The sequence below is a fragment of the Hemitrygon akajei genome, chromosome 11 (assembly GCF_048418815.1).
Source record: "Hemitrygon akajei chromosome 11, sHemAka1.3, whole genome shotgun sequence".
Lineage (NCBI taxonomy): Eukaryota > Metazoa > Chordata > Chondrichthyes > Myliobatiformes > Dasyatidae > Hemitrygon > Hemitrygon akajei.
In genome coordinates, this window is record NC_133134.1 from 110,497,250 (window position 1) to 110,519,530 (window position 22,281).

The window sequence follows — 22,281 nt, forward strand, 5'->3', positions numbered from 1 at the left end:
GTGATAAAGCCCAGGAGGAGCAGTTGCGTGGTCTGTGATGGGGCAGAGTGCTCCCCTCCCTTTTCTGAAAGCAATGCTTAAGTCATGATATTCCTGTGGGAGTTTGATGAGGTCAAGAGTTTTCCCCATCTCCTTGGACTCACGGGGTGAGGTTGGCTGAGAATGCAGGTAGACGGGTCCCCGACTCAGCAGTGAACCAGATGACCAGGCGAAGGTCATGAGTGGAGAGCCAGGGTTAATCCAAGATGAGAGGAGTGTTACGCGAGTCAAAAAGGAGGAAACGGATGGACTTGCGGTGTTCCCCATACACAGTTCAGTCCTGAAAGATGCATGCTGCGGTGAAATCCAGCAGAGTCTCCTGTATGTGTAGAGCCGTCGGGGTGTGGAGGAGGAAGAGAGAGTGAGTAGAGCTATAGTGTTGGAATGAGAGGTCAGGGTCAGATTACCAGATATAAGGCCCTTCATCTCTACCACCATTTCTTCAGCCATCTAAGGCCAAATCACTGCTTCTCTCACCTCCCTCACCAAATCATCTTCCTTATGCTGTTTTCCTGGATGCAGAGGGCATTTGATAGGTGGGTGATTTGTAATTCTGCAGTAAGTGCACAAGTTGTTTCTCTTGGGGGAGGGGGTTAAGGGAGCTCTCCCTTACTGTTGAATTCAGGAGGCATTGATAATGAGGATTGTGTAGCCTAAAAAATGATTCTGAGATCAGAACCGGTGTTCTGGCTGATTATCTGGAGGGTCGTTCCATCAGACACTTATCAATTTGAAAGGCTTGAGGTTGGTGGGCATCTCCTGGATAAAGAGCATGTCCTTCAAGCGCTCCAAGAAGCCGTGATGGTAACGGGCTAGCAGAATTCCAGCTGCACTCCACCGTGAGAGTCCTGAAATCTACGACATGAACCAACACCAACCATGAGCCCACGCAGACACGGGGAGAACGTACAAACTCTTTACAGGCAGTGAAAGGTATTAAACCCGGGTCGCCTGTACTGTGAAGCGTTGTGCTAACCACGACACTACCACGTTCATATCTTGCCAGTCTTCTTTCATTGTAAATCTGTAATTCTGCAAAGTTACTTGTCTGCACCCAAGATGTTGAAGACAGCTACGTAAGTATAACTATTAAAACTGTACTTAATCACCTGCTCTGATCTTTGTGCTATAAAACCTCAATGTATCTGAGTTCAGTTAGACTCGTTTGAGATTCATCCAAGAGAGATTATTTCAGAGTGCCTGTTTGTCACACTGAAAACAACACCTTTTACATCTACAGCTCCAGTCTCCTTGTGGCTCATTCATAGTCACAGCAGCTTCGAGGGTCTTGATGCCATCCCAAATGCAACTTTGAGCAGTCACGAATCAGAGATGCTGCACACTGCAGACACCCTTGAATCTCCTCCCCGGTCTGCCGAACAATCTCTTCCTTTATTGACAAAGCCCAGAATACACATACCGTTTGGGAGTCTGATGTCAGGCATATGAACAATGTAGCTGGTCTTATATAAGTAATTGGAGAGTCACTAAGATTTTCAATGCTAGGCGTTGGCCTGGGAAAGTATGTTGACTTCAGTTCACTTTTCCTTTTCCAGTGAATTTTGCGGAGACTGTAACAGAATTCTCTACCCTGGACTGTGGTAAAGTGCAGAGCTTTATAAATATGGGGAACTGGAACAGAAGAAGAGCTTAGAGCTAGTGCAGATCAGCTTGATGGGCCAGATGGCTTATTCCTGCTGCTATTTTCTTGTGTTCTTGTGTGTCTCCAGTACCTTGAGAAGCCAGCAATACCAGTCCAGCTCCCAGAAGCAGACAGCAGTGCAGTGATCACTGGTGCCCAGAATTGCATTCACAAAGAGCACAAAAACCATTTCATGCATGGTCCAATGTTTTAACATATCCATCAAAAATACAGAATATAAACAAGACTTGTAAAAATAAAACCAGACCTGTACTATTTTGTCAATCTGAAACAACTGGCTCACACCAGAAATTGTTTGCAGACTGAGTAAAGCTCATGGTGAACACAATGTTAGAACTCAGTAAAATTAATTGGTTAGACCCATTTTTGTCGGAGGTGGTCATTGCATGGAACTTGAATGCCACAAATGTTTCTTGATACTACAAGCTTGAGCTTTGCTCCGTGTAGGTCTGGGGGTCCTTCATTGTTTTGGCATTGAACATTAGACAATCATCAATAAATATCCCCACTGAAGATGACTGAGACAAAGGCACTACTCTGAGATCGTGTTACTGTACCAGAGGGACATCAGGGACTGCCGCATACTCTGTTTTACAGAAAGATGGCTCACATCAGCAATTTCAGATGCAGTGCTGCAGCCTGATGGCTTCACCATTCCCTGCAAAGACAGGACAGCTCAGTCTTTTAAAGGTAGAGGAAGTGGAGCATGCTTTATGATTAACTCATTGTGGTGCACAAACATGGTAGTTCTGTCTCAGCCTGCTCACTTGACCTGGAGCATCCAGCAGCCAAATGCCTTTTGATGTTGCGGTGTTTGCCGAGCTTGGCAATTAGCTTGCAGACTTTTCATCTCCAGTTAGGATGACATCCGCAGTGCACAGTTGTTGGTGTTTCTCTCTGCGAATGCTTGCATTTATATAGCCCCCGTTTGCTTGCCTCAGTCCTGATTGGCTACCTCTTCAGTTGACCTTTGAATGTTATTGCCTCGCATTTCTTTGGCTTTTAGGGGTTCGTAGATGGTGTCGATTTCAATATGTTTGTTTACGGAGTTATCTGAAGAGAACCACTCTACTAAAAATCCTCGTGCCTGCCTGGTGTTTGCCTGCGCCAGAACCTCCGCAGTGTCCCAGTTAAAGTGGGGCCCTTCTTGGTCCTCGTACTGAAATCAGCAACAATGGATAATGTCTCTGTACTGTCAGTTTGAGTTACCATAAACGAGTTTGAGGAGACTTGTTATGTCACCAAAGACTCTCGCACATTTCTACAGATGTACCATGGAGAGCATTCTAACTGGTTGCATCACCGTTTGGTATGGAGGGACCACCGCACAGGATCAGAAAAACCTGCAGAAAGTTGTCACGTCAGCCAGCTCCATCATGGGCACTCGCCTCGCCAGCATCAAGGACACCTTCAAAAGGCGACACCTCAAAAAGGCGGTGTCCATCATTAAGGACCCCCATCACCCAGGACATGCCCTCTTCTCATTGCTAACATCAAGGAGGAGGTACAGGAGCCTGAATCCACACACTCAGTGTTTCAGAAACTGCTTCTTCCCCTCCGCCATCAGATTTCTGAATGGACAATAAACGCATGAATACCACCTCAGTACTTTTTTGTCATCTCTTTTTGCATTTCCTATTTAATTGAATTTTTAAAAATATATACTTTTATTGCAATTTATTGTTTTTATTACAATCAATTGCAATATACTGCTGCCATAAAACAACAAATTTCACAACATACGCCGGTGATAATAAAGTTGATTTTGATTCCGACTCTGATTCTGAGTAGCATGTGATGTGATGTCCTGGCATTGGGATGATCGACCTCGAACAACCACCACTTTAATTGTACAGGGTATGACTCCATCAAGGAGAAGAGACTCCACTGGAATGTTTACTCCTTGGTACCTGTTGTCTTCAATTTAACCAACTCCTTGATGCTACGCCTATTCCAATGCTGCCTTGATGTTCAGAATAGTCTCTCTCACCTGATCTCGGGGAAACCCAAAGCGATTGTTGGTGGACAAGTTACCGAAGAATAAATGACACTTAAGAACACAGTCCACAGACCTTCCTTCACTCTGCTAATGATTGAGTGTTAAATAATTACGTAAGGAACACAGTGTCATGGTGGGATTGGCTGGAACACAGTGTCATGGTGGGATTGGCTTGAACACATAGTTCTACTAGATCTAACAGATCATCCTGCCCATACTGTTTTACTAAAATCATCCCTAGCTTTGTCATCATTATGAAACAGTTGAACACATTCTTTTACTATGTGAAGCGTATAAGGTTGAAAGAAAGCAACTGCAGGCTGCACTTCTATCTTTGGGGGTTGATAGCTTTCATTTAAAAACTTTACTAAGTTATGGAAGTGACTTTAATTCACAATATTGACTTTCATTATTTATAGGGCTTTTTGGGGCAATTTAGTTTTCACTTGATAAAGAACTAGTATGGGTTTTATTTCCCAACTCTCTACACCACACTCCAGTCCAGTTGGCGGTGGTAATGCATCTTTAAATTGGACTGCCTACCGCCACTAAAAGTCAGAAGAAGATCATCCCAAAACACTGCTCCATTATGCATGCTGCAAAGCATGTGCTTCCATCTTAGAAAGTCTGTGGCAATAGTTTCCAATTTAAAATCAGTTGGTTTTAGTATCACAAAAGGCTCTTTCAGTATCTTCCTCTGTGGCAAAAAAAAGCGAAGTGTTCTCAGTAACTTTTGTTTCAGGTTTAGAAAACTTCAACTGTTTTGTATTTTGTTAATCGTTTGAGCTATCTCCTTTTCCCCAAAATTCACACTGTCTTCTGCCTACACACAAAGTACACTGCAGATGCTGTAGTCAAATCAACACGTACAAACAAGCTGGATGAACTCAGCAGGTCGGGCAGCATCCATTGAAAGGAGCAGTCAACATTTCGGGCTGAGACCCTTCATCAGGACTGCTCCTTTCAAAGGATGCTGCCCGACCTGCTGAGTTCATCCAGCTTGTTTGTACGTGTCTTCTGCCTAAAATTGGCAGATTTGTACTTGGTCAACGCTACATCCAGTTTTCTTCTCCTATGAAAAAGCTTCCGGCTATGAATAAGCATCTCCCAACAGATGGATCATCAATTACAGTCACCCACGTGTCCTATCATAGGCATCCGACACGGCTCCCTATTAACACTCTCCTCTCCAACTCAGATTCAATTCCCATTTGAAAGAAGGGCTGAGGGCCACTACACTGTTATGGTTCACCTTTGGAACAATGGCTCCCTATTTCACTCTCTTAAAGGGACATGAAATGTCCAGTGACACTATCTGAAAGAACATTCAGCAAGTTCTTTGTTCCTGCTCCAGCATCCTTAATCAGTGTCATTAAAAATAGCAGTTTATCTGATTAGAGCAGTTTGTGAAAGCTTGTTTTGAGCAAATTGGTTACTAAACCTCCCACTTCACTATCATGGCTATAATTCAAAAGATTTTCAAAGGCTGTAACATGTTTTGTGAACCCCTGAATATACAAAGAATGCTAATATTAACGCAAATCAACATATATATGGTAGGGTACCATTGGGTCTTTTAAGAGACTCCTGGACAGGTACATGGAGCTCAGACAAATAGAGGGCTATGGGTAACACTAAGTAATTTCTAAGGTAGGGACATGTTTGGCACAGCTTTGTGGGCCAAAGGGCCTGTATTGTGCTGTAGGTTTTCTATGTTTCTATATCTAGTCCAAGATCACACCACACATCAAAGCAGCTTAAAACATTATCAGCTTCCATACTACTAATCCCAAAACTCAATTAGAGGAGATGACAGAATCTGACATTGATTTCACCCCCTGGAAGTAATCATTAAAGACAGAACATAGAACAGCACAAGCACTTTCGGCCCAAGATGTTGTGCTGACCTTTGAACACTCCCCTCCCACATAGCCCTCCATTTTTCTTTCATGCAGTGTACTACTCATGGGTTATTTTGACAAAAAGCATTAAATTGCAGCAAAGAGTATCATGAAAATTCCCACACTAATAACAAGTAGAGTTATTTGTTTCAGCGGTTTTGGAAGGTCAGTTCACAAAAATTACTCAAATTTCTCGCACTCCAATATTGTTGGTGAGTTCCTACATGCCCTTATTTCAGAAAACAATGTTTTGGGTCTGTTACGTACCCCGTAACTGGGTCACTTACCAGCAAAGATAGAGAGGTCCGCTGAAGTCTGATGGTACTATTTTTAACAGTATTTATTGATAAAATACACAAAAATAATATCAATGCAAACATACAGATAATATACGTCGTCAATACTAAATCTAAAAGCGCGGGTATAATAATAATCAATAAGAAATAGCTCTATCGTTGTCTAGGGGATAATGTATTGTCCGATGGAAATATAAAAGACACTCAAGTTCATTCAGGCTGCAGCTTTTGGTTGGAGAGAGAGACGAGGTTTTTAGAACTTGCCCGGTTTTCCATTTTATGATGTCGATCCTTCGAAATGGCGTCGGTGGTGATCTCTTCCTTAGCTAAGCCGCCTTCCGTGGTAGGGCCTCAATCCCAGGCCAACGGGAAAGGACACACGTGGGCCCTCCACCGGCTATTGCTATTAAACGCTGTCACAGAACTCCTAGCGTTTCTCCTGGTGCATGTGTGTGAGGGGCTGTTCCCACAGACCCTCTTTTTTCCCCACTCACGGGGTCTCAGATGTCAATCGGGGGGGGGGGGGGGGGAATGATGCCATCCCCCAACCAGCCCACTTTGCCTGAGGGCTTCCACGAAGCACAGTATTTTTATATACAATTCCGTCTCCAAGAGACAATGGCCGTTTCCTGTAGCTTTGTATCGCCGCGGGTCTAAACATTCCAAACGTCTCTCTCTCATTTCCTGGGTCTCCTGACCTGAATTAATAGCGATCTTGCGATTCTCAAAAAGGTGGGGGGGGCACTGGCGTAACAGGTCACAGTCGATAATATATGACACAATGAGTAATGAAGAATGTTCACCTATGGTTCTCGCAGCTCTTCACTGCTAACTCCCATATCTGGTGCCGTAGAGATGAACTGACAGATTAATCACAATGATTAGTGAAACACACCATTACAGTTCTATTACTTGAGTAATGGAATTGTAGATCAAATTGATGGATGTTGGGACTTCTTTGTCTATCAATTCTTATGCTCAAATTCCCTGTAACAATGCCTTGGTTGAACACGTGCACTGCTGACAACTGTATTCATATGACATACAACATGGACACTTGATACTAGGATTTCACTGTCAAATTAGATGGATTACCTTTTCTCTCTTAATTGTGAAAAGCACTGTTTTTAAATATTGCAGTCTCATTCTTCATTATAATAAACCTATCGAGATATAAAAGATTTAACTTAACAACACAGAAACTGCAGTCGAACTTAATTACCAAAATCTAGTCCTTCCTTCCATAAGTTATCCTGTTTATGAAAATCATCTGCCAAACCCAGAAACAGTAGCTAAACAAAAGCTGTTTTGTGGATCCGGAGTATCCCTAAATTAGAATAATAAGAATCTCGCATCACAACACTTTTAACTACTTACAGAATGGGCCCAACATGCAAAGAGTACATTGCTAATAACCACCAACCAATCTCCAGTCAAAAGGTTATAGAGCAAATCTCACACTTAGGGATGTAATGGGTGCTAAGGACATAATTTCCAGATGAGAAAAAATAATGAAACTCCATTCCGCTATGGGAATGGCATGTTCAAAACCTTTCTCCAGGAAGACACTACCATGTTCTGAAATAAGTCAGCAGGTCAGGCAATACCTGAAGAGAGAGTGAAGTAGTTTTTGCCCTTTTAGTTCCAAAGGGAGGTTTTGAGGCTGAAGACCTTGTTTCTCTCTCCACGGATGCTGAGTGTTGACAGAATTTTTTTGTTTTGTTTTCATTTTAGATTTCCAACATCTGCAATTTTGTTTTGATTTTACAAGGTTGTTTATTTTTCACCGTGGATGTATTTGTGAGATCACCTTGGCCTGACTCCCACCACTACCCCTGCCAACACCCTGAACCCCACCCCTCTCCCCACTTTCCTACCCGCTCCCGCCATGACTTTTTAGAATAATTCCATGGAGACGCTTTGGTAAGCTGAACTGGAGACGGGAATTACGTTTAACGGTGGTGTGTCTAAAATATGTGACTTCTGACTGAGTACTGGAATACACTGTCAATGTGGATTATGGAACAAACTACTCGGAGACACCAGCAACATTTTAAGGAATATTCTTCCACTAGGAATTTGTTCCCTGACGCATTTCAGAATGGTTAAGCACAATCACAAATCAAGAGCAGCATTTTCCCCTTCTTGACTCACGGTTCTATTCAGAAAGTCCACTGATTTACCATTGCAGCTCTTTCCCAAAAGCTCATTATTAGCTTCATTTCTGAAGAATTTGTTTTAGATACTTCAATGGAGGGGGTCATCCATGCTGGCTGCTGACCAGATCAACTCTTTACCTCCTCTCTCCATGTACTCATCCAATACTCTCACAAAGACCTCAATGGAACCTGTCTCCCCCTTGTCTGTAGGTTTCAAACATGCAACGTGAAAAAGTTTGCCTTCAGGTCATTCTTGGTTCCCTCTTTATTTATTTTATACCTTAACCTTGACCCCTCCAACCAAAGGGAACAGCCTCCTCTATCCACACTTTCATCATTTTATATGCTTCAGACTTCTCTTCAATATTAATAATAACTTTATTCATAGCACACCTTTCATACATTAAGATGCAAGGTCAAAGTGCTTTATATAGATTGTAAAGATAAATCAATATCGTCATAAAAATACAAGTCAAAATTGAAAATCACAAGACAAACATTCTATAGAATAAAATGTAATCAAATTATATAAATGTAATCAACATCAACAGGTATTAAGTAATCCTATAAGTAGGGCAAATTAAAAAAGTAGGTGTTTAGAAGTGTTTTGAAACGTTCCACAGTTCTGGCCTGGTGTATCTCAGTCAGCAGAGTATTCCAGCAAAAGGCTACAGCACCAGTTCTTATATGATTGGCTCTGGGAACACTAAGCAAACCAGTGTTCATAGACCTGAGATTACAATTACAGTTGTACGGGGAGAGACACTCCAAAGTATACAGAGGAGCTAGATTGTTAAGAGCCTTATATACAATTACGAGTATTCTAAATTTGATTCTAAAGAACATAGGCAGCCAGTGTAGTGATGTCAAAACTGATGAAATATGTTCAGATTTTCTTTTTCTGGTTAAGATTCTTGTGGCTGCATTTTGAACAAGCTGCAGCCAATTTATATCTTTCTTAAGCAGACCTGAAAAGAGTGCAATACAGTAGTCTAATCAGCTAAAAACAAAAGTGTTTATCAATTTTATTGCATCTTGAGGTGCTATAAGAAATCAAACTTTTGTAATGTTCCTTAAATGAATGAACAGTCTTAATAACATGGTTAATATGTGATTAGAAATTTACCGCTCAGAGTCAATGATAACACCTAAATTCTTTACCTCTGGCTTGATTTGTAAGGCCAGATAATCAAATTTATTTCTAAGATTCACACTTAGTATATTGCTACCAAAAGTTCAGTTTTTTCCTTATTTAGTTTAAGAAAATTCGAGCTCATCCATTCTGTAACACTAGTGAGACACTGGACCAGAGAGACGGTTTAGAGCCTCAAGGTCATCTGGCATATAAGGCAAATTCAGTTGTGTGTCGCCTACATAGCTGTGCTAATTCACATTGGGTTTTGAAATAATCTGATCTGATGGGAGCGGGTAGAGTGAGAACAACAACGGGCCAAGAATTGATCACCAAACACAACATCATGGATTTTGGATGCACAATTCTCCAAAGAAAACAGTCCCAACTTCTGCAATCTTTCAATGAAACTGTAGCCCCTCATCTCTGGAACCGCTGATGTATACCTTTTCTCATCCATCTGTAGTACTATGTACAATGTCCACTGAATCTTAGACAACATCTTTTTTAATTGAAAGGCAAGGTTGCCGAGCACCATCGCTCTGAAGGCTGCAAAAGGCAGGATCTCCTGGTGACTACCTATTTCAATTTGACTTCCCATTCCCATTATGACATGTCTGTACGTGGCGTCCTCTAATACCATAATGAGGCCAAACTTAGTTTGGAGGAGCAGCACCTCATATGCAATCTGGGTAATGATATATTTAGTTTTCCCCCCCCCCCCTCTTTTTTTTTTCTCTCTCTCTGCCCATCACTCTGCCTGTTCTCCATCTCCCTCTGGTGCTCCCCTCCCCCTTTCTTTCTCCTTAGGCCTCCCGTCCCATGATCCTTTCCCTTCTCCAGCTCTGTATCCCTTTTGCCAATCACATTTCCGGCTCTCAGCTTCACCCCACCCCCTCCGGTCTTCTCCTATCATTTCTCATTTCCTCCTCCCCCTCTTACTTTCAAATCTCTTACTATCTTTCCTTTCAGTTAGTCCTGACGAAGGGTCTTGGCCCGAAACGTCGACAGTGCTTCTTCCTATAGATGCTGCCTGGCCTGCTGTGTTCCACCAGCATTTTGTGTGTGTTGCTTGAATTTCCAGCATCTGCAGATTTCCTTGTGTTTGCTTTGAAAAGTTTTCTATCTGGTTATGCTTAGGCAGGGTGGATGCTGTATGGCAGGACAGGTTTTAAAAAGACTGCCAATAGGAAAGTGGCTCGGGTACACCAAGTACTGTCGATTCATTTACGAATGGGATGGCTGTGCTAAAGAATCTCTTTACCACTCCATAAGCATTTGGCTCCAGGGCAAAAAAGTGTGGCACATAAGTCACTTGTCGACTCAGCAAAGATATTTTTTGCCTCCTCTTCATATAAAACTGGGGCTTATGAAAAGTTTTGCAAAAGCGATATACAAGGAGGGGGAAGGATTTCGATATTTGAGATAGATGCTTCTCAGAATAGCTGATGCCAAGATTAAGGAAGGCATTTTTGTTGGTCCACAAATCAAACAGGTCATCAATGAATTTGAAGAACTTCTAGTGGACCAGAGAAAATTGTGTGTAAGGCATTCAAGGATGTTGTTGAAATTTTCTTGGCAACTACAGAGCACCAAACTAGTTGCAGCTGGTTGACAACATGCTTCAAGCATACATATCCATGAAGTGCAATATGTCACTAAAAATTCATTTTCTGCATTCCCATTTAGACTTCTTCCTTGCAAATCTAAGTGCCGTCAGTGACGAGCATGCTGAAAGGTTTCACCAGGACACTGCGATCACGGAGAAATGATATCAGGGCAACTGGAATCCATCAATGCTCGCTGATTATTATTGGAAACTTAAGTGAGAAGCCTCAGACCTTGAGTACAAATGAAAATCATCAACAAAACATTTTTAGCTTAGTTGAATTCATTAAATTCAATAAAAGTTAATTTTTGTTTCTCTCAATTCCTACATAATACAAGTAGTCTGAAATCATATTTGTGTTCAGGTTCAAGTGATCTATCATAAACAAAAAAAATCTGAGAAAGAAACACTTCTAAAAAATATTGTTGTCCAGTGTAATTTCTCCTTTTCTTTTTCTATCCCCCATTCTGGTTACCTTCTCACCCCTTCTCTTTCTTTCTTTTTAAATCTTTTTATTAATTTTCAAATACATAGGCATAATAACAACAGTAATACAGAGAGATTGGGAATACATAGTTGGTAAAAAGGATATACAAGTATAAGCTATTGATAACACAAATGTACTAAGCCTCCCAAACTCTTGATATATTTAAAATGATAGGGAAAAAAAATCTCAAATTAGAAATAAAAAAAATTAAACTAAACTAAACAAAGCTGGGCTATTATATTACAACAGATACAATCAATAATGTCAATAACTCCGCTCCTCTATCCAAATATTTAAGGATAATAGAAAGGATTTGGAAAAGGTCAAGTTACATCATATGAAAGTGTTGAATAAATGGTCTCCAAGTTTCTTCGAGTTTAACCGAAGGGTCAAAACTGACACTTCTGAACTTTTTCTAGATTTAAATAAGATATAGTTTGGGAAAACCATTGGAATGTAGTAGGAGGAGTAATCTCATTCCAGTTTTAAAAAATGGATCTTCTGGCCATTAATGTAACAAATGCAATCATCTGACAAGCTGAAGAGGATAGATAACTATATTTCACCATTGGTAAACCAAAAATTGCAGCAAGAGGATGAGGATGTAAATTAATACTCAAAACTGTTGAAATAATATCAAAAATATCTTTCCAATATTGCTCCAAAAAAGGGCAAGACCAGAACATATGAGTCAAAGAGGACCCCTTCCCATCACCTCCCTCTGGTTCCCCTCCTCCTTCCCTTTCTTCCATTGTCCACTATACTCTCCTATTAGGTTCCTGCTTCTTCAGCCTTTTACCTCTTCCACTTATCCCCTCCCAGCTTCTCACTTCACCACCCTCTCCCACCCACCCATCTTCTCCCTCACCTGGTCTCATCTATCACCTGATAACTTGTATTCCTCTCCCCCCCCCTCCCCTCACCTTCTTATTCTGGCGACTGCCCCCTTCCTTTCCAGTCCCGATGAAGGGTCTTGGCCCAAAGCATCACCTGGTTATGCCCCTCCGTATATACTGCCTAACCTGCTGAGTTCCTCCAGCACTTTGTGTGCATTGCTCAAGATTTCCAGCATCTGCAGAACCTCTTGTTTTAAAGGTTCTATATTATTCAGAATTATGTATAACAAGCAGAAGACTCAGATACAAGTATGCACAGTTTAGTTATCAAGTTCTATCCTTTCACCTATGCTCACTTGCCTTCAATTTAAGTGAATGAGGTTCAAACCACTTGGAGCACAGAAGCTAAATGGTGCAGTACAGTGGGACTTCTGTGACTCAACCTACATTATTTAATACAGCTTCAGAATATCCTGAGGTTACAATAGACACAAACACAAGTATACCTACTTAGGGGTTAACAAGGTGGCTTCTAATAAGCAGAATTGGAGATTCAAGATTGTTTAATGTCATTTCCAGTTCAGAATGAAGTAATTGTTACTCTGGCTCCAATGCAGATGGAAAAAATAAGATAAAGAACACAATAATAATAAAAAAACACAATAAATAATAAATACATAAGATAGCTTATGTACACAGATTGATTGTATGTCCACAAAGTGATGCTAGACACAGAGCATCTATAGATAAGACGATTAACAGGAGATCATAAGGTAATAGTGGTGGGGTGGGTTAGTGGGTGTTGATCAGCCTTGCTGCCTGGGGAAAGTAATTGCTTTTGAGTCTGGTGAACTTGGCATGGAGGCTATATAGTCTCCTCCCTGATGGCAGTAGAACAAACTGTCCATGAGCAGAATTGGTGGGATGATCCATGATGTCTACCTTGCAGTGATACAGCTCTCTACTGCACATCTGCATAATGATGTGAGTATAAATGTGCACAGACCAGAGAGCAGAATCGTTGGTGAGCTTTTCTGATTAATGTGGTCTGGGACCAGGAGATGGTGTGTGAGCTGTGCTCACCCAGGAGTTTGAAACTGCTTGCAGTTCCCACTGTAAAGAGGCGAGTGTCAATTACAGTCCAATTTCTGCAGCGCTACAAGATTGCCAGCTAGGCCCTATATTTTAGCATTATGTTGTATAATTCAAGCAAACAGAGGCTGTTCTATTTGTCGACAAAGCGGTCAAACAGATAGGAATGATGGGAGTCACATGAAAGCTGGGAATAGCAACGCTAATGCACTGTAAACGCACTGTGTGAGGATCCTCGTGGCCACGGGCATTTTGCGCCCTCATTTACACGTTTGAGTCTTCTCATCATCACCACCAAACAGGCTTGAGCAGCATATCCCAGGATGGATTGAAAGCCACACTTGCATTGTTAGACTTTCGCATTAAGAAGTGGGTATACAGTGTTGCTTCTGTGTGGCTTTGCTGTACCAGAAGTGTTGAACAAAGAGGAATATGTTTAATACCTAAGGCTCTAAGACTCGAAGATAATAAAAAACTTACAGTGATTTGTGTATTTTATAACTTGAAAATGTCCTTTTCTGCTCCACACCCGCCCCACACCCTTCCCTGAGAATTACCCTGTAGAGAAATAAGACAGCCCAATTTGACGTGGTAAGGTCCAGAACAAGCTACAAGCCAAAGACTACTTTTTTTAAAAAAGAAAAGTGATATTGGTCGAGAGTAAGTACTCTCCACGGCAAGAAACCCGGCGAATATCCTCACTACTTTCCAAACACTATCTGGTCTCCTGGTCCAGAAGCAGCCCTCCTTACAATTTGGATCTTCAGCTCAACTGCACATTGGTCACATCTCCACAGGGCAGCTTAAAGATGGAGCCACAGTTCCTGGGGAAGAGTAGAGATGAGAGCCAAGTATGTACAAAGCTAAGAGAACATTGCCGTCCTGTGCCGCCAGTCCTCTCTCATATGTTACACCATGAAGTTCAGAGCTGCTGAAGCTTCACTGGTGGTTTGGTTATCAACAGTCGTCAACGGTATTTCAAGATCAAGAAACTGGTTTTGTCTTGCTGAAATCGACTCCACCCAACTGTTGCCGGAAGATCGCTCCAAGCTAAATTCCAATCTATTTTGGAGGTCAAATAAGCTTGCCACTGACTCTGGAATCCCAGCCAACCACAATTTTCAGGTGACTCCAGAATGAAGTAAAACATTTCAGGTTCTTCAAATTGAGACTGGTCCCAAAATTCATCCTTCTTGGCCAGGTGCCCAGATTACGAAAATTTCAAAGGGGAAAAAAAAATACTTATACAGCCTTTCAATTTCTCATTTAAATACGGATGTCTCTTTTTAATTTGGAGTTGCTGGCACCCTAGCTGGTGCTGCTGAAGGATTTAAAGCAGAACAATACTGAGGTTTCACTTGCAGGCATCATATCTTTATTTTCCAAATGCAAACAGCCCAGCCTTTCAATAACATAGCCACCAAAATGCTTGAAAAGTTGCCCGTACTACAGTACTTGATACAAGTGTGATCCAGGTGTTGATCACTCAAAATGCCAGGCTGCTGTCAGCAAAATTATAAACCTACATACAAGAATCACCCTTTCCACCTCGAGCATACAGCTCCTACCACAGAAGCTCTCAAAATGAAAATGAAAATTAGAATAAAGGTTTTACATTAATGACTTTTGGACGTTTCGCAGCACTTCGGAGTCTATTTGACTTCTTGGCACTGTTGTAATGCAGACAACACACAGCAGTCAATTTTGCACATGGACAGTAACATTGTGGCATCGTACAGCGCGTGAATAGGCTCTTTAGCCACCAAGTCATCTGTATTCAGCAAGAAGAACACAGATGATAGTGAGATCAGGGAGGCATATGCTGATATCGAGAAGGAAGCCGTATTCAGTTTCTTCAAGAACATTAAGGCGGGTAAGTCCCCAGCACCTGGCAAGATATATCCCAAACTACTGAGAGAGGAAAGACAGGAAATCACTGAGGCCTTGACAAAGATCTGTGTACTCTCTTTAGCCACAGGCAAAGGCACAGATACTAGCCAACATTGTTCCTTTGCTTGAGATGGGCAACAGAGACAAGCCAGGAAAATGTCAACCAGTAAGCCTGACTTCAGAAAGTACAGAAGAATAAATTACCAAAAAAGACTCTTAGGGTAGGATTTATTTACATCTGGAAAAGCATGGATTTTTGGGATGGCTGGCATGGCTTTGTGCAGGGGAGGTTGCGTTTTATAAAACCTGACTGGATTTTTTCAGGAGGCGATGAAGGTAGGGCAGTGGACTTTAGCAAAGCATTCAACAAGGTTCCTCAAGGTAGGCTGATCCAGAAGACTTGGTAGATTAGAATCGAGACTGGTTTGTCCACAGAAGACAGAGGGTAGTGGTGTTGTTCTGACTGGAGCTCCGTGCCCAGTGGTGCTCCACAAGGATCACTGCTGGGACCTGTCTTGTTTGCGATACATATATAAACAAATTGAATCAACATGTAGGTGGGATGATTAATAAGTTTGCAGACAATACAAAAACTGACAGTTATGGATCGTGAGAAAAGTTGTAAAGGATTCAGCAGAGTATACATTAGTTGGAAATATGAACATAAAAGTGGGAGATAGACTTTAATCCAGACAAGCATATGAGATAGTTTACTTTGGAAGGTCAAATGTAGGAGGGAAGTACAGTGCCTATGAAAAGTATTCACCCTCCTTGTAAGTTTTCCTGTTTTATTGTTTTACACCATTGAATCACAGTGGATTTAATTTGGCTTTTTGACACTGACCAACAGAAAAAGACGCTTCTATGTCAAAGTGAAAACAGATCTCTACCAAGTGATCTAAATTAATTACAAATATAAAACACAAAATGACTGATTGTATAAGAATTCAGCCCCTTCAAGTCAGTATTTAGTAGATGCACTTTTGGCAGCAATTACAGCCTTGAGTCTGTGTAGATGGGTCTCTATCAGCTTTGCACATCTGGAAACTGTAATTTTTCCCCATTCTTCTTTACAAAACTGCTCAGGCTCTGTCAGATTGCATGGGGATCGTGAGTGAACAGCCCTTTTCAAGTCCAATGACAAATTCTCAATTGGATTGAAGTCTGGACTCTGACTTGGTCACTCCAGAACATTGACTTTGTTGTTTTTAAGCCATTCCTGTGTAGCTTTGGCTTTATGCTTGGGGTATTTGTATTGCTAGAAAACAAATCCTCTCCCAAGACATAGTCTTTTGCAAACTGCATTAGGTTTTCCTCCAGGATTCCCTGTACATGTATTTTGCTGCATTCACTTTACCCTCCACCTCCATAAGCCTTCCAGGGCCTGTTGCAGTGAAGCATCCCCACGGCATGATGCAGCCACCACCATGCTTCACGGTAGGCATGGTGTGTTTTTGATGAAGTGCAGTCTGATGGCCAAAAAGCTTAATTTTGGTTTCATCAGAACATAGAACCTTCTTCCAGCTGACTTCAGAGTCTCCCACATGCCTTCTGGTAAATTCTAGCTGAGATTTCATGCAAGTTTTTTTTTCAACAGTGGCTTTCTCTCTGTCACTCTCCCATTAAGTTGCGACTGGTGAAGCACCTGGGCAAATGTTGTTGTATGCGCAATCTCTCCCATCTCAGCCACTGAAGTTTGTAACTCCTCCGGGGTTGTCACAGGTCCTTAGTAGCCTCCCTCACTAGTCCCCTTCTTGCACGGTCACTCAGTTTTTGAGGATGATTTGCTTTAGGCAGATTTACAGCTGGCCCATATTCTTTCCATTTCTTGATTATTGACTGAACTGTACTCCAAGGGATATTCAGTGACCTGTATCCATCTCCTGACTTGTACTTTTGAATAACCTTTTTGCGGAGTTGCTTGGCGTATTCTTTTGTCTTCACGGTATAGTTTTTGCCAGAATACTGATCCATCAGCAGCTGGACCTTCCAGATAGAGGTGTATATTTACTATAATCAATTGAAACACTTTGACAGCACACAGTGATCTCCATTTAACTAATTATCTGACTACTAAAACCAATTGGCTGCACCAGTGATTACTTGATGTGTCTTATTAAAGGGGGGAATACCTATGCAATCAATTATTTTGTGTTTTATATTTGTAGTTAATATAGATCACTTTGTAGAGAGCTGTTTTCACTTGGACACAAAAGAGTCTTTTTTCCGTTGATCGGAGTCAAAAATGCCAAATTAAATCCACCGTGATTCAATGTTGTAAAACAATAAAACATGAAAACTTACAAAAGGGGTGAATACTTTTTATAGGCACTGTATATAGTAAATGGCTGACCTTCGAAGCTTCGATGTACAGAGGGGCTGGGTGCAAGTTAAATTCCCTGTAAGTCGCACCACACTTGGATAGGGAGGTAAAGAAGGCATACAGCATACTTGTACATACATTTATCAGAGGCATAGATAAGTGTCTTATCCAAGGATGGAAATGTCAAATAGTACAGAACATATATTTAAGGTGAGGGGGTAAAGCTTAAAAGGAGATTTCTGAGGGAAGTTTCTTATTTTTCTTAACACAGAGAGTGGTAAGAACCTGGAGTGCACTGCCAGAGAGCTGGTAGAATGAGATACAATAGCAACTTTTAAGAGGAATTTAAACAGGCAGGGAATTGAAGGAGGATATAGATTATCTACAGGCAAATGGAATTAGTTTAAATTGGCATTATGGTTTACAAAGATATCATGGGTTGATGTTTCTAAGACCACACCCACTATTAACCATTCACTTACACTAATTCTATTCACGTTTTAATTCTCCCCACGTTCTCATCGGCTTCTCCTCCTCCAGATTTTCCCATTCATCTACTCTCTAGGAGCAATCTACTGTGGTCAGTTAACCTACCAACTTGCACATTTTTGCGAAGTCGGAGCACCCAAAAGAGCAGTGGAGTGCGGGTGCTTGAAATTGAAGAATTCAACATTCATACTACCCGGTTGTACAAACGTAGATTATCCAATGGAACACAAGGAGTTACTCATCTAGTTTGCATTTGGGCTCACTCTGGGAGTGGAGGAGACTGAGGACAGAGAGATTGGTGAGGGAATCAGAAAGTGAGTCACAATGTCTTTCAATCAGGAACTCAAGATGGCCGTTGTGGACAAAGCACTGGTGTTCAGTAACAGTTGTCCAGTCTACACTTGATCTCACCTCTCCCCCTCACCTCTTTATACTGACCAACTCCCTTTACACTCTGATACAGGGTCTTAACCCCCAACTAAAACAATCCCTTTGCCTTCTGCTCTCAAGGAAAGCAATTCTCTACGTTAAAAAGCATAGATGCTTTCCCAAATATGAATAGATGCATTATAGAATTTCATGTATTGCTCTGGAGCCAATACTCTGCTGCAAATTAACGTCTTTTATTCCCAGTTAAATAAGAAGCAAAGACATCAGTGAAGTGATATCCAGTATCATACAACAGTCCCAGAAGATCGTGATCTTCCAACATTCAGTTAGGTCCCACACCAGGGCACTATTCACTGAGACTAGGTTGGTGCCTAGATAAACTGACTCAATCTGCAACCCCATAGTATGGCATTCCATTGATGCATTGATAAATGATAGGAGGTAAAGGAGCCTGCAGACACATACTCAGTGTTTTAGGAACAGCTTCTTCCCCTTCACCAGCAGTTTTCTAAACAGTCCATGAAGCCACGCAAACTATCTCCTTATTCCCTTTTTGCACCATTTATTTATTTATTGTAACTTAATGGTAATTTTTATGTCTTGCTGCCGCAACACAACAAATTCCATGACGTGTTAGAGATAACAAACCTGATTCTAATTCATAGACAAAACAGGAAACTGGGCCTTAGGAATGATTTGGCTTAATTTGCCTGAAAAAACTAACTCTGAAGATACATAAAATTGAGAGTACTTGGAATGACATTAATTAATGATAAGGAGACACTGATACACACAGCTTCTGTCCCTCGAGTCGAGTCTACACTGAAATTTTACTCTGTGTAATCCATCAACACAGAACCATTGGTCATTATTCCCGTAAGTGGCTCATGCTTCTCCCAGGGTTTGACAAGCCTCAATAAATACTGGAACGGTCATAACAGACCTCTGGAAAAACTTCGCAGCCAAGAGCCACTCACCTCAAAACAGTGTCTACCTAAAAAAGGATTACATTGACAATAAATACATTCCTCAGTCTGTGCAGACAAGAAAATGAGACTTGCTTTCTCTGTTACACATGTGAACTTGGAAAAAGTTCCCACCACTAACACACTGAGCTTGATCCACTTCATGCATTTACAGGCTAGCTGAATATATCATAGACACACGGGCACTGCCAGTTTGTAAAGTCACACACACACACACACACACACATATATATATATATATATATGCACCTTATAACACACACGTTTTTTATATATATATAAAACGTACACTTTGAGAGTTAACCCCTTAATAGGACATCACAGCCAGAACAAACAACAAAAATGCTAAAACTCCTTCCTTGATGTTGGGTAAATGGATATTAATAAATGAGGCACTTCATGAAAATTGGTCAGCAAGCACAGACTTTCCCTATAATAAGAACATTAAGAAAAAGACTATTTCAAAATCAAGCTGTAAAAAGAATAATTACAAAAAAAATCTTCGCAGAAATAAATTGTGAGAATGTAGAATGACTCAGACAGTCACCAAGAGGCAGCCATATAAGGTACTCACAGGGAAAGTAATGAAATCACTAGTAGTCTAAGAAAAAGTGGGAATGGGGATGGGAGGGGACTAGAGTCAAGGACTTCAAATATTAAACAGGTGCAGAGGCAAAAGGACTCTGCTTGTTCCTCTAACATGGCCAGTTGCTCCCTTCAACACTTACTAATAATGTGCTATTGAAATACAAAAAGTTTTGGGCTTCATAAGTAATGATCAAACCAAATTCTATACTATAGACACAAACTTATTGTATCTTCTTTTGCTGAACACAAAACCAGCAAGGGTGAAGTAACTACCTTTTTTTCCCATTTTAACAAAGTTTCTACAAAATAGCAGAAATAAAGCAGAAATAGGAGAGGTGTGGCACTGAACTATTCACATCACGAGGCCCATCCCAAAATCAGGCACCAGGTTAACTGCAATAGATAGTCCCTAATGTTTAGTTAATAAGAAGATCAGGTTTCTGTTAATTTCCTTAACTCCTAGTAAATTAGGAGTCTTGGCTGGTTCACAGTGCAATCCCATTCCCCAACTGATCTCCCCTGTAACCTCTTCTCCCTCCATTGCCACCCAGGTTACTTGGTGGCAGAATCTACTGCTCCCAAATTCTACCTACCAATTAACCTGCCAACTGGCGTGTCTCTGAGACGTTAGGGGAAACTGCAGCACCTGGAGGGAACCTTCAAGTCACAGGCAGAGCATGTAAACTCCACGTAAACATCACTTGAGTTATGGGGACAGGGGCTCCTCCAGCTGCACCATTGTTCCACCTAGGTGAGTGGTCAGATCTGGGTGGGGAGTTGATGTGAGCGTGGCAAAATTAAATTAGGATTACTGTAAATAGGTGCTTGATAATTGACATGGGGTCTAATCTCCACGAAAGACAGGCAGCTTGATTGGATTTAGGAAAGTCTTTTTTTTCTTATATTCACTATTATAGAGAAAATTCTCTTATAAACGACTTAATTTATATCACCCATTGACCTTAATTTAACCAAATCATTTTTCCCTATTCTTTTTAGTTTGTTCTGTTCCAATGCATATTGAAGGGTTAATTATCCTGGCTGCACTTCAGGACATATATGGTATTTAGATCATCATCCTATATGGTGATTAGATGTTCAAGAAGCAAGATTTTTAAAAAATTTGTTGTTCCCTCAGGTTAATGGTATTTGCATTAACCCAGCTGGAGCTGAGTAAAACATGGTTGTGTAGAATAATCGCTACTCATGTGCACCTCCTAGTGTCCAATTTGTGCGCAGTCCTCGACCTTCTGGCTAACATCAAGTCCCTCGATCATGATCAAGGGATTGCAAAGAGCTTAACCTGCTGATGTAGGGCTGGCTCCCGCTGCTGATTGGGAAACCAATCTAAAACCCCTTTCCAGCAATTAAGTAATCAACTGCAGGACCTGGGATCTGAAGCACCATCAGGGTGGCAGTGAAGGATCTCAAGGGGGAGAGCCCCTTCAACAGGGGCTACTTCATTCTGAGAGCCCTGCTCAAGTACTGCAAGCCTGAGGCGAACGCCACCTACCAAGACTTCATCGGAGATGGCTTTTTCAAAGTAACCTTCAAGTGCGCGACGGGATGGCAGAAGTTCCTGCGGGACTTTTGAGAGGAGACTGAGGTACTGCTGAAGGCCATTCTTTACCATCCCCACTCAGAAGGAGCCTGTGATCACAGTGCACACGTTCAACACACAAGTGCTCATTGTGGACGAACTCACCTTTCTTGCCTATTACGTCAAGGGAGCTGGAAACTGTGTGGACATCAAAGAAAGGTTTGGGATCTGGACAAGCAAACGCAGGGCAAGGTGAAGTCACGCTGAGGGTGGATTCAAATAGCTCCATCATCCTCCCTCTCTCAGCCTTCAGCATAGGGGGGAACCGCAGTTACATGATGTATGCCAGTCAACCCAGGCTGTGCCAGTAACAACAAGCCAGGACACGTGGTGGCCCAATGCAGTGTAGTCGTCTGCAAGAAGGTCATCAGACAATGGACTGGAAAGCCAATGCTGCAACTTCTTTGAAGGGGCAGGCCACTTCTACAAAGCCTACCCAAAATATGCTGGCACCTGTACACAGGCACTAAGAAGGGGTGCTGGCACCGACAATGCCCAGGCAAATGCTGACGTGCAACACGTTGTTGCAATTATGACAAAGGCACACTAACAACTATACTTCATTAGGAGTTTGAGGAGATTTGGTACGTCATCAAAGACTCCGTCAATAAGGATCCTCACCATGCCCTTTTCTCCTTCCTACCATTAGGGAGGAGGTACAGACCACATTCAACATTTTTAAAACGGTTTCTTCCCCTCTGCCATCAGATATCTGAAAGGTCCACAAACTCATGAGCACAACTTCGCTATTCTGCTGTTCACTATTCATTTTATTATAATAATTTTTTGCACTTACAATGTA

General features: G+C 41.5%; 1 protein-coding gene across 1 annotated transcript in view; it reads right to left on the bottom strand.

Annotated features, from left to right (window-relative positions):
- gnas (GNAS complex locus) overlaps window positions 1-22,281 on the bottom strand; it is a 314,392-nt gene that overhangs the window by 270,235 nt on the left and 21,876 nt on the right. The gene's annotated exons all lie outside the window — the stretch shown is intronic.